Here is a 12,461-nt window from a genome sequence, read left to right on the forward strand (position 1 = left end):
CTTAACTAAGGGAGTTGAATCCGCGTTTAGATTCAAAGAGTGGGAAGCACGTTCCTTCTAGGAGCTGCGTTTTGCTATTCCAGCGTGAATGGGAATAAACGCTGTATTGAGAAATATCTGCTTCTAGAACCAAAACGCAGCTACCTAACAGAACGGTCTTCAATGTGTGCATTCAACTTACAGAGTTAAACTGATGTGCGTTTGCAGGAGTTTGTAAACCCTTTCTGTGAAGCAGCGGACAACGCATTTTTCCAGCCAAATCCAAGCATTTCAGAAATAGCTGTAAATCTCCGTCTAAAACACAAAACGAACGTATCCTTCAAACTGCTCTGCTGTGCGTTCGCTTAACTAAGGGAGTTGAATCCGCCTTCAGATTCAGAGAGTGGGAAGCACGTTCCTTCTAGGAGCTGCGTTTTGCTATTCCAGCGTGAATGGGAGTAAACGCTGTATTGAGAAATATCTGCTTCTAGAACCAAAACGCAGCTACCTAACAGAACGGTCTTCAATGTGTGCATTCAACTTACAGAGTTAAACTGATGTGCGTTTGCAGGAGTTTGTAAACCCTTTCTGTGAAGCAGCGGAAAACGCATTTTTCCAGCCAAATCCAAGCATTTCAGAAATAGCTGTAAATCTCCGTCTAAAACACAAAACGAACGTATCCTTCAAACTGCTCTGCTGTGCGTTCGCTTAACTAAGGGAGTTGAATCCGCGTTTAGATTCAGAGAGTGGGAAGCACGTTCCTTCTAGGAGCTGCGTTTTGCTATTCCAGCGTGAATGGGAGTAAACGCTGTATTGAGAAATATCTGCTTCTAGAACCAAAACGCAGCTACCTAACAGAACGGTCTTCAATGTGTGCATTCAACTTACAGAGGTAAACTGATGTGCGTTTGCAGGAGTTTGTAAACCCTTTCTGTGAAGCAGCGGAAAACGCATTTTTGCAGCCAAATACAAGCATTTCAGAAATAGCTGTAAATCTCAGTCTAAAACACAAAACGAACGTATCCTTCAAACTGCTCTGCTGTGTGTTCGCTTAAATAAGGGAGTTGAATCCGCGTTTAGATTCAGAGAGTGGGAAGCACGTTCCTTCTAGGAGCTGCGTTTTGCTATTCCAGCGTGATTGGGAGTAAACGCCTTATTGAGAAATATCTGCTTCTAGAACCAAAACGCAGCTACCTAACAGAACGGTCTTCAATGTGTGCATTCAACTTACAGAGTTAAACTGATGTGCGTTTGCAGGAGTTTGTAAACCCTTTCTGTGAAGCAGCGGAAAACGCATTTTTCCAGCCAAATCCAAGCATTTCAGAAATAGCTGTAAATCTCCGTCTAAAACACAAAACGAACGTATCCTTCAAACTGCTCTGCTGTGCGTTCGCTTAACTAAGGGAGTTGAATCCGCGTTTAGATTCAGAGAGTGGGAAGCACGTTCCTTATAGGAGCTGCGTTTTGCTATTCCAGCGTGAATGGGAGTAAACGCTGTATTGAGAAATATCTGCTTCTAGAACCAAAACGCAGCTACCTAACAGAACGGTCTTCAATGTGTGCATTCAACTTACAGAGTTAAACTGATGTGCGTTTGCAGGAGTTTGTAAACCCTTTCTGTGAAACAGCGGAAAACGCATTTTTCCAGCCAAATCCAAGCATTTCAGAAATAGCTGTAAATCTCCGTCTAAAACACAAAACGAACGTATCCTTCAAACTGCTCTGCTGTGCGTTCGCTTAACTAAGGGAGTTGAATCCGCGTTTAGATTCAGAGAGTGGGAAGCACGTTCCTTATAGGAGCTGCGTTTTGCTATTCCAGCGTGAATGGGAATAAACGCTGTATTGAGAAATATCTGCTTCTAGAACCAAAACGCAGCTACCTAACAGAACGGTCTTCAATGTGTGCATTCAACTTACAGAGTTAAACTGATGTGCGTTTGCAGGAGTTTGTAAACCCTTTCTGTGAAGCAGCGGAAAACGCATTTTTCCAGCCAAATCCAAGCATTTCAGAAATAGCTGTAAATCTCCGTCTAAAACACAAAACGAACGTATCCTTCAAACTGCTCTGCTGTGCGTTCGCTTAACTAAGGGAGTTGAATCCGCCTTCAGATTCAGAGAGTGGGAAGCACGTTCCTTCTAGGAGCTGCGTTTTGCTATTCCAGCGTGAATGGGAGTAAACGCTGTATTGAGAAATATCTGCTTCTAGAACCAAAACGCAGCTACCTAACAGAAAAATCTTCAATGTGTGCATTCAACTTACAGAGTTAAACTGATATGCGTTTGCAGGAGTTTGTAAACCCTTTCTGTGAAGCAGCGGAAAACGCATTTTTGCAGCCAAATCCAAGCATTTCAGAAATAGCTGTAAATCTCCGTCTAAAACACAAAACGAACGTATCCTTCAAACTGCTCTGCTGTGCGTTCGCTTAACTAAGGGAGTTGAATCCGCGTTTAGATTCAGAGAGTGGGAAGCACGTTTTTTATAGGAGCTGCGTTTTGCTATTCCAGCGTGAATGGGAGTAAACGCTGTATTGAGAAATATCTGCTTCTAGAACCAAAACGCAGCTACCTAACAGAACGGTCTTCAATGTGTGCATTCAACTTACTGAGTTAAACTGATGTGCGTTTGCAGGAGTTTGTAAACCCTTTCTGTGAAGCAGCGGAAAACGCATTTTTGCAGCCAAATCCAAGCATTTCAGAAATAGCTGTAAATCTCCGTCTAAAACACAAAACGAACGTATCCTTCAAACTGCTCTGCTGTGCGTTCGCTTAACTAAGGGAGTTGAATCCGCGTTTAGATTCAGAGAGTGGGAAGCACGTTCCTTCTAGGAGCTGCGTTTTGCTATTCCAGCGTGAATGGGAGTAAACCCTGTATTGAGAAATATCTGCTTCTAGAAACAAATCGCAGCTACCTAACAGAACGGTCTTCAATGTGTGCATTCAACTTACAGAGTTAAACTGATGTGCGTTTGCAGGAGTTTGTAAACCCTTTCTGTGAAGCAGCGGAAAACGCATTTTTGCAGCCAAATCCAAGCATTTCAGAAATAGCTGTAAATCTCCGTCTAAAAAACAAAACGAACGTATCCTTCAAACTGCTCTGCTGTGCGTTCGCTTAATTAAGGGAGTTGAATCCGCGTTTAGATTCAGAGAGTGGGCAGCACGTTCCTTATAGAAGCTGCGTTTTGCTATTCCAGCGTGAATGGGAGTAAACGCTGTATTGAGAAATATCTGCTTCTAGAACCAAAACGCAGCTACCTAACAGAACGGTCTTCAATTTGTGCATTCAACTTACAGAGTTCAACTGATGTGCGATTGCAGGAGTTTGTAAACCCTTTCTGTGAAGCAGCGGAAAACGCATTTTTCCAGCCAAATCCAAGCATTTCAGATATAGCTGTAAATCTCCGTCTAAAACACAAAACGAGCGTATCCTTCAAAGTGCTCTGCTGTGCGTTCGCTTAACTAAGGGAGTTGAATCCGCGTTTAGATTCAGAGACGGGGAAGCACGTTCCTTCTAGGAGCTGCGTTTTGCTATTCCAGCGTGAATGGGAGTAAACGCTGTATTGAGAAATATCTGCTTCTAGAACCAAAACGCAGCTACCTAACTGAACGGTCTTCAATGTGTGCATTCAACTTACAAAGTTAAACTGATGTGCGTTTGCAGGAGTTGGTAAACCCTTTCTGTGAAGCAGCGGAAAACGCATTTTTGCAGCCAAATCCAAGCATTTCAGAAATTGCTGTAAATCTCCGTCTAAAACACAAAACGAACGTATCCTTCAAACTGCTCTGCTGTGCGTTCGCTTAACTAAGGGAGTTGAATCCGCGTTTAGATTCAGAGAGTGGGAAGCACGTTCCTTCTAGGAGCTGCGTTTTGCTATTCCAGGGTAAATGGGAGTAAACGCTGTATTTAGAAATATCTGCTTCTAGAACCAAAACGCAGCTACATAACAGAACGGTCTTCAATGTGTGCATTCAACTTACAGAGATAAACTGATGTGCGTTTGCAGGAGTTTGTAAACCCTTTCTGTGAAGCAGCAGAAAACGCATTTTTCCAGCCAAATCCAAGCATTTCAGAAATAGCTGTAAATCTCCATCTAGAACACAAAAGGAACGTATCCTTCAAACTGCTCTGCTGTGCGTTCGCTTAACTAAGGGAGTTGAATCCGCGTTTAGATTCAGAGAGTGGGAAGCACGTTCCTTCTAGGTGCTGCGTTTTGCTATTCGAGCGTGAATGGGAGTAAACGCTGTATTGAGAAATATCTGCTTCTAGAACCAAAACGCAGCTACCTAACAGAACGGTCTTCAATGTGTGCATTCAACTTACAGAGTTAAACTGATGTGCGTTTGCAGGAGTTTGTAAACCCTTTCTGTGAAGCAGCGGAAACGCATTTTTGCAGCCAAATCCAAGCATTTCAGAAATAGCTGTAAATCTCCGTCTAAAACACAAAACGAACGTATTCTTCAAACTGCTCTGCTGTGCGTTCGCTTAACTAAGGGAGTTGAATCCGCATTTAGATTCAGAGAGTGGGAAGCACGTTCCTTATAGGAGCTGCGTTTTGCTATTCCAGCGTGAATGGGAGTAAACGCTGTATTGAGAAATATCTGCTTCTAGAACCAAAACGCAGCTACCTAACAGAACGGTCTTCAATGTGTGCATTCAACTTACAGAGTTAAACTGATGTGCGTTTGCAGGAGTTTGTAAACCCTTTCTGTGAAGCAGCGGAAAACGCATTTTTGCAGCCAAATCCAAGCATTTCAGAAATAGCTGTAAATCTCCGTCTAAAACACAAAACGAACGTATCCTTCAAATTGCTCTGCTGTGCGTTCGCTTAACTAAGGGAGTTGAATCCGCGTTTAGATTCAGAGAGTGGGAAGCACGTTCCTTCTAGGAGCTGCGTTTTGCTATTCCAGCGTGAATGGGAGTAAACGCTGTATTGAGAAATATCTGCTTCTAGAACCAAAACGCAGCTACCTAACAGAACGGTCTTCAATGTTTGCATTCAACTTACAGAGTTAAACTGATGTGCGTTTGCCGGAGTTTGTAAACCCTTTCTGTGAAGCAGCGGAAAACGCATTTTTGCAGCCAAATCCAAGCATTTCAGAAATAGCTGTAAATCTCCGTCTAAAACACAAAACGAACGTATCCTTCAAACTGCTCTGCTGTGCGTTCGCTTAACTAAGGGAGTTGAATCCGCGTTTAGATTCAGAGAGTGGGAAGCACGTTCCTTCTAGGAGCTGCGTTTTGCTATTCCAGCGTGAATGGGAGTAAACGCTGTATTGAGAAATATCTGCTTCTAGAACCAAATCGCAGCTACCTAACAGAACGGTCTTCAATGTGTGCATTCAACTTACAGAGTTAAACTGATGTGCGTTTGCAGGAGTTTGTAAACCCTTTCTGTGAAGCAGCGGAAAACGCATTTTTGCAGCCAAATCCAAGCATTTCAGAAATAGCTGTAAATCTCCGTCTAAAACACAAAACGAACGTATCCTTCAAACTGCTCTGCTGTGCGTTCGCTTAACTAAGGGAGTTGAATCCGCGTTTAGATTCAGAGAGTGGGAAGCACGTTCCTTCTAGGAGCTGCGTTTTGCTATTCCAGCGTGAATGGGAGTAAACGCTGTATTGAGAAATATCTGCTTCTAGAACCAAATCGCAGCTACCTAACAGAACAATCTTCAATGTGTGCATTCAACTTACAGAGTTAAACTGATGTGCGTTTGCAGGAGTTTGTAAACCCTTTCTGTGAAGCAGCGGAAAACGCATTTTTGCAGCCAAATCTAAGCATTTCAGAAATAGCTGTAAATCTCCGTCTAAAACACAAAACGAACGTATCCTTCAAACTGCTCTGCTGTGCGTTCGCTTAATTAAGGGAGTTGAATCCGCGATTAGATTCAGAGAGTGGGCAGCACGTTCCTTATAGGAGCTGCGTTTTGCTATTCCAGCGTGAATGGGAGTAAACGCTGTATTGAGAAATATCTGCTTCTAGAACCAAAACGCAGCTACCTAACAGAACGGTCTTCAATTTGTGCATTCAACTTACAGAGTTCAACTTATGTGCGATTGCAGGAGTTTGTAAACCCTTTTTGTGAAGCAACGGAAAACGCATTTTTGCAGCCAAATCCAAGCATTTCAGAAATAGCTGTAAATCTCCGTCTAAAACACAAAACGAACGTATCCTTCAAACTGCTCTGCTGTGCGTTCGCTTAACTAAGGGAGTTGAATCCGCGTTTAGATTCAGAGAGTGGGAAGCACGTTCCTTCTAGGAGCTGCGTTTTGCTATTCCAGCGTGAATGGTAGTAAACGCTGTATTTAGAAATATCTGCTTCTAGAACCAAAACGCAGCTACCTAACAGAACGGTCTTCAATGTGTGCATTCAACTTACAGAGTTAAACTGATGTGCGTTTGCAGGAGTTTGTAAACCCTTTCTGTGAAGCAGCGGAAAACGCATTTTTGCAGCCAAATCCAAGCATTTCAGAAATAGCTGTAAATCTCCGTCTAAAACACGAAACGAACGTATCCTTCAAACTGCTCTGCTGTGCGTTCGCTTAACTAAGGGAGTTGAATCCGCGTTTAGATTCAGAGAGTGGGAAGCACGTTCCTTATAGGAGCTGCGTTTTGCTATTCCAGCGTGAATGGGAGTAAACGCTGTATTGAGAAATATCTGCTTCTAGAACCAAAACGCAGCTACCTAACAGAACGGTCTTCAATGTGTGCATTCAACTTACAGAGTTAAACTGATGTGCGTTTGCAGGAGTTTGTAAACCCTTTCTGTGAAGCAGCGGAAAACGCATTTTTGCAGCCAAATACAAGCATTTCAGAAATAGCTGTAAATCTCAGTCTAAAACACAAAACGAACGTATCCTTCAAACTGCTCTGCTGTGTGTTCGCTTAAATAAGGGAGTTGAATCCGCGTTTAGATTCAGAGAGTGGGAAGCACGTTCCTTCTAGGAGCTGCGTTTTGCTATTCCAGCGTGATTGGGAGTAAACGCCTTATTGAGAAATATCTGCTTCTAGAACCAAAACGCAGCTACCTAACAGAACGGTCTTCACTGTGTGCATTCAACTTACAGAGTTAAACTGATGTGCGTTTGCAGGAGTTTGTAAACCCTTTCTGTGAAGCAGCGGAAAACGCATTTTTCCAGCCAAATTCAAGCATTTCAGAAATAGCTGTAAATCTCCGTCTAAAACACGAAACGAACGTATACCTCAAACTGCTCTGCTGTGCGTTCGCTTAACTAAGGGAGTTGAATCCGCGTTTAGATTCAGAGAGTGGGAAGCACGTTCCTTCTAAAAGCTGCGTTTTGCTATTCCAGCGTGAATGGGAGTAAACGCTGTATTGAGAAATATCTGCTTCTAGAACCAAAACGCAGCTACCTAACAGAACGGTCTTCAATGTGTGCATTCAACTTACAGAGTTAAACTGATGTGCGTTTGCAGGAGTTTGTAAACCCTTTCTGTGAAGCAGCGGAAAACGCATTTTTGCAGCCAAATACAAGCATTTCAGAAATAGCTGTAAATCTCCGTCTAAAACACAAAACGAACGTATCCTTCAAACTGCTCTGCTGTGCGTTCGCTTAACTGAGGGAGTTGAATCCGCGTTTAGATTCAGAGAGTGGGAAGCACGTTCCTTCTAGGAGCTGCGTTTTGCTATTCCAGCGTTAATGGGAGTAAACGCTGTATTGAGAAATATCTGCTTCTAGAACGAAAATGCAGCTACCTAACAGAATGGTCTTCAATGTGTGCATTCAACTTACAGAGTTAAACTGATGTGCGTTTGCAGGAGTTTGTAAACCCTTTCTGTGAAGCAGCGGAAAACGCATTTTTCCAGCCAAATCCAAGCATTTCAGAAATAGCTGTAAATCTCCGTCTAAAACACAAAACGAACGTATCCTTCAAACTGCTCTGCTGTGCGTTCGCTTATCTAAGGGAGTTGAATCCGCGTTTAGATTCAGAGAGTGGGAAGCACGTTCCTTATAGGAGCTGCGTTTTGCTATTCCAGCGTGAATGGGAGTAAACGCTGTATTGAGAAATATCTGCTTCTAGAACCAAAACGCAGCTACCTAACAGAACGGTCTTCAATGTGTGCATTCAACTTACAGAGTTAAACTGATGTGCGTTTGCAGGAGTTTGTAAACCCTTTCTGTGAAGCAGCGGAAAACGCATTTTTCCAGCCAAATCCAAGCATTTCAGAAATAGCTGTAAATCTCCGTCTAAAACACAAAACGAACGTATCCTTCAAACTGCTCTGCTGTGCGTTCGCTTAACTAAGGGAGTTGAATCCGCGTTTAGATTCAGAGAGTGGGAAGCACGTTCCTTATAGGAGCTGCGTTTTGCTATTCCAGCGTGAATGGGAGTAAACGCTGTATTGAGAAATATCTGCTTCTAGAACCAAAACGCAGCTACCTAACAGAACGGTCTTCAATGTGTGCATTCAACTTACAGAGTTAAACTGATGTGCGTTTGCAGGAGTTTGTAAACCCTTTCTGTTAAACAGCGGAAAACGCATTTTTCCAGCCAAATCCAAGCATTTCAGAAATAGCTGTAAATCTCCGTCTAAAACACAAAACGAACGTATCCTTCAAACTGCTCTGCTGTGCGTTCGCTTAACTAAGGGAGTTGAATCCGCGTTTAGATTCAGAGAGTGGGAAGCACGTTCCTTATAGGAGCTGCGTTTTGCTATTCCAGCGTGAATGGGAATAAACGCTGTATTGAGAAATATCTGCTTCTAGAACCAAAACGCAGCTACCTAACAGAACGGTCTTCAATGTGTGCATTCAACTTACAGAGTTAAACTGATGTGCGTTTGCAGGAGTTTGTAAACCCTTTCTGTGAAGCAGCGGAAAACGCATTTTTCCAGCCAAATCCAAGCATTTCAGAAATAGCTGTAAATCTCCGTCTAAAACACAAAACGAACGTATCCTTCAAACTGCTCTGCTGTGCGTTCGCTTAACTAAGGGAGTTGAATCCGCCTTCAGATTCAGAGAGTGGGAAGCACGTTCCTTCTAGGAGCTGCGTTTTGCTATTCCAGCGTGAATGGGAGTAAACGCTGTATTGAGAAATATCTGCTTCTAGAACCAAAACGCAGCTACCTAACAGAACGGTCTTCAATGTGTGCATTCAACTTACAGAGTTAAACTGATGTGCGTTTGCAGGAGTTTGTAAACCCTTTCTGTGAAGCAGCGGAAAACGCATTTTTCCAGCCAAATCCAAGCATTTCAGAAATAGCTGTAAATCTCCGTCTAAAACACAAAACGAACGTATCCTTCAAACTGCTCTGCTGTGCGTTCGCTTAACTAAGGGAGTTGAATCCGCGTTTAGATTCAGAGAGTGGGAAGCACGTTCCTTCTAGGAGCTGCGTTTTGCTATTCCAGCGTGAATGGGAGTAAACGCTGTATTGAGAAATATCTGCTTCTAGAACCAAAACGCAGCTACCTAACAGAACGGTCTTCAATGTGTGCATTCAACTTACAGAGGTAAACTGATGTGCGTTTGCAGGAGTTTGTAAACCCTTTCTGTGAAGCAGCGGAAAACGCATTTTTGCAGCCAAATACAAGCATTTCAGAAATAGCTGTAAATCTCAGTCTAAAACACAAAACGAACGTATCCTTCAAACTGCTCTGCTGTGTGTTCGCTTAAATAAGGGAGTTGAATCCGCGTTTAGATTCAGAGAGTGGGAAGCACGTTCCTTCTAGGAGCTGCGTTTTGCTATTCCAGCGTGATTGGGAGTAAACGCCTTATTGAGAAATATCTGCTTCTAGAACCAAAACGCAGCTACCTAACAGAACGGTCTTCACTGTGTGCATTCAACTTACAGAGTTAAACTGATGTGCGTTTGCAGGAGTTTGTAAACCCTTTCTGTGAAGCAGCGGAAAACGCATTTTTCCAGCCAAATTCAAGCATTTCAGAAATAGCTGTAAATCTCCGTCTAAAACACGAAACGAACGTATACTTCAAACTGCTCTGCTGTGCGTTGGCTTAACTAAGGGAGTTGAATCCGCGTTTAGATTCAGAGAGTGGGAAGCACGTTCCTTCTAAAAGCTGCGTTTTGCTATTCCAGCGTGAATGGGAGTAAACGCTGTATTGAGAAATATCTGCTTCTAGAACCAAAACGCAGCTACCTAACAGAACGGTCTTCAATGTGTGCATTCAACTTACAGAGTTAAACTGATGTGCGTTTGCAGGAGTTTGTAAACCCTTTCTGTGAAGCAGCGGAAAACGCATTTTTGCAGCCAAATCCAAGCATTTCAGAAATAGCTGTAAATCTCCGTCTAAAACACAAAACGAACGTATCCTTCAAACTGCTCTGCTGTGCGTTCGCTTAACTGAGGGAGTTGAATCCGCGTTTAGATTCAGAGAGTGGGAAGCACGTTCCTTCTAGGAGCTGCGTTTTGCTATTCCAGCGTTAATGGGAGTAAACGCTGTATTGAGAAATATCTGCTTCTAGAACGAAAATGCAGCTACCTAACAGAATGGTCTTCAATGTGTGCATTCAACTTACAGAGTTAAACTGATGTGCGTTTGCAGGAGTTTGTAAACCCTTTCTGTGAAGCAGCGGAAAACGCATTTTTCCAGCCAAATCCAAGCATTTCAGAAATAGCTGTAAATCTCCGTCTAAAACACAAAACGAACGTATCCTTCAAACTGCTCTGCTGTGCGTTCGCTTATCTAAGGGAGTTGAATCCGCGTTTAGATTAAGAGAGTGGGAAGCACGTTCCTTATAGGAGCTGCGTTTTGCTATTCCAGCGTGAATGGGAGTAAACGCTGTATTGAGAAATATCTGCTTCTAGAACCAAAACGCAGCTACCTAACAGAACGGTCTTCAATGTGTGCATTCAACTTACAGAGTTAAACTGATGTGCGTTTGCAGGAGTTTGTAAACCCTTTCTGTGAAGCAGCGGAAAACGCATTTTTCCAGCCAAATCCAAGCATTTCAGAAATAGCTGTAAATCTCCGTCTAAAACACAAAACGAACGTATCCTTCAAACTGCTCTGCTGTGCGTTCGCTTAACTAAGGGAGTTGAATCCGCGTTTAGATTCAGAGAGTGGGAAGCACGTTCCTTATAGGAGCTGCGTTTTGCTATTCCAGCGTGAATGGGAGTAAACGCTGTATTGAGAAATATCTGCTTCTAGAACCAAAACGCAGCTACCTAACAGAACGGTCTTCAATGTGTGCATTCAACTTACAGAGTTAAACTGATGTGCGTTTGCAGGAGTTTGTAAACCCTTTCTGTGAAGCAGCGGAAAACGCATTTTTCCAGCCAAATCCAAGCATTTCAGAAATAGCTGTAAATCTCCGTCTAAAACACAAAACGAACGTATCCTTCAAACTGCTCTGCTGTGCGTTCGCTTAACTAAGGGAGTTGAATCCGCGTTTAGATTCAGAGAGTGGGAAGCACGTTCCTTATAGGAGCTGCGTTTTGCTATTCCAGCGTGAATGGGAATAAACGCTGTATTGAGAAATATCTGCTTCTAGAACCAAAACGCAGCTACCTAACAGAACGGTCTTCAATGTGTGCATTCAACTTACAGAGTTAAACTGATGTGCGTTTGCAGGAGTTTGTAAACCCTTTCTGTGAAGCAGCGGAAAACGCATTTTTCCAGCCAAATCCAAGCATTTCAGAAATAGCTGTAAATCTCCGTCTAAAACACAAAACGAACGTATCCTTCAAACTGCTCTGCTGTGCGTTCGCTTAACTAAGGGAGTTGAATCCGCCTTCAGATTCAGAGAGTGGGAAGCACGTTCCTTCTAGGAGCTGCGTTTTGCTATTCCAGCGTGAATGGGAGTAAACGCTGTATTGAGAAATATCTGCTTCTAGAACCAAAACGCAGCTCCCTAACAGAAAGGTCTTCAATGTGTGCATTCAACTTACAGAGTTAAACTGATATGCGTTTGCAGGAGTTTGTAAACCCTTTCTGTGAAGCAGCGGAAAACGCATTTTTGCAGCCAAATCCAAGCATTTCAGAAATAGCTGTAAATCTCCGTCTAAAACACAAAACGAACGTATCCTTCAAACTGCTCTGCTGTGCGTTCGCTTAACTAAGGGAGTTGAATCCGCGTTTAGATTCAGAGAGTGGGAAGCACGTTCCTTCTAGGAGCTGCGTTTTGCTATTCCAGCGTGAATGGGAGTAAACGCTGTATTGAGAAATATCTGCTTCTAGAACCAAAACGCAGCTACCTAACTGAACGGTCTTCAATGTGTGCATTCAACTTACAGAGTTAAACTGATGTGCGTTTGCAGGAGTTTGTAAACCCTTTCTGTGAAGCAGCGGAAAACGCATTTTTCCAGCCAAATCCAAGCATTTCAGAAATAGCTGTAAATCTCCGTCTAAAACACAAAACGAACGTATCCTTCAAACTGCTCTGCTGTGCGTTCGCTTAACTAAGGGAGTTGAATCCGCCTTCAGATTCAGAGAGTGGGAAGCACGTTCCTTCTAGGAGCTGCGTTTTGCTATTCCAGCGTGAATGGGAGTAAACGCTGTATTGAGAAA

Source organism: Callithrix jacchus, chromosome 8, assembly GCF_049354715.1.
Source record: "Callithrix jacchus isolate 240 chromosome 8, calJac240_pri, whole genome shotgun sequence".
Classification (NCBI taxonomy): domain Eukaryota; kingdom Metazoa; phylum Chordata; class Mammalia; order Primates; family Cebidae; genus Callithrix; species Callithrix jacchus.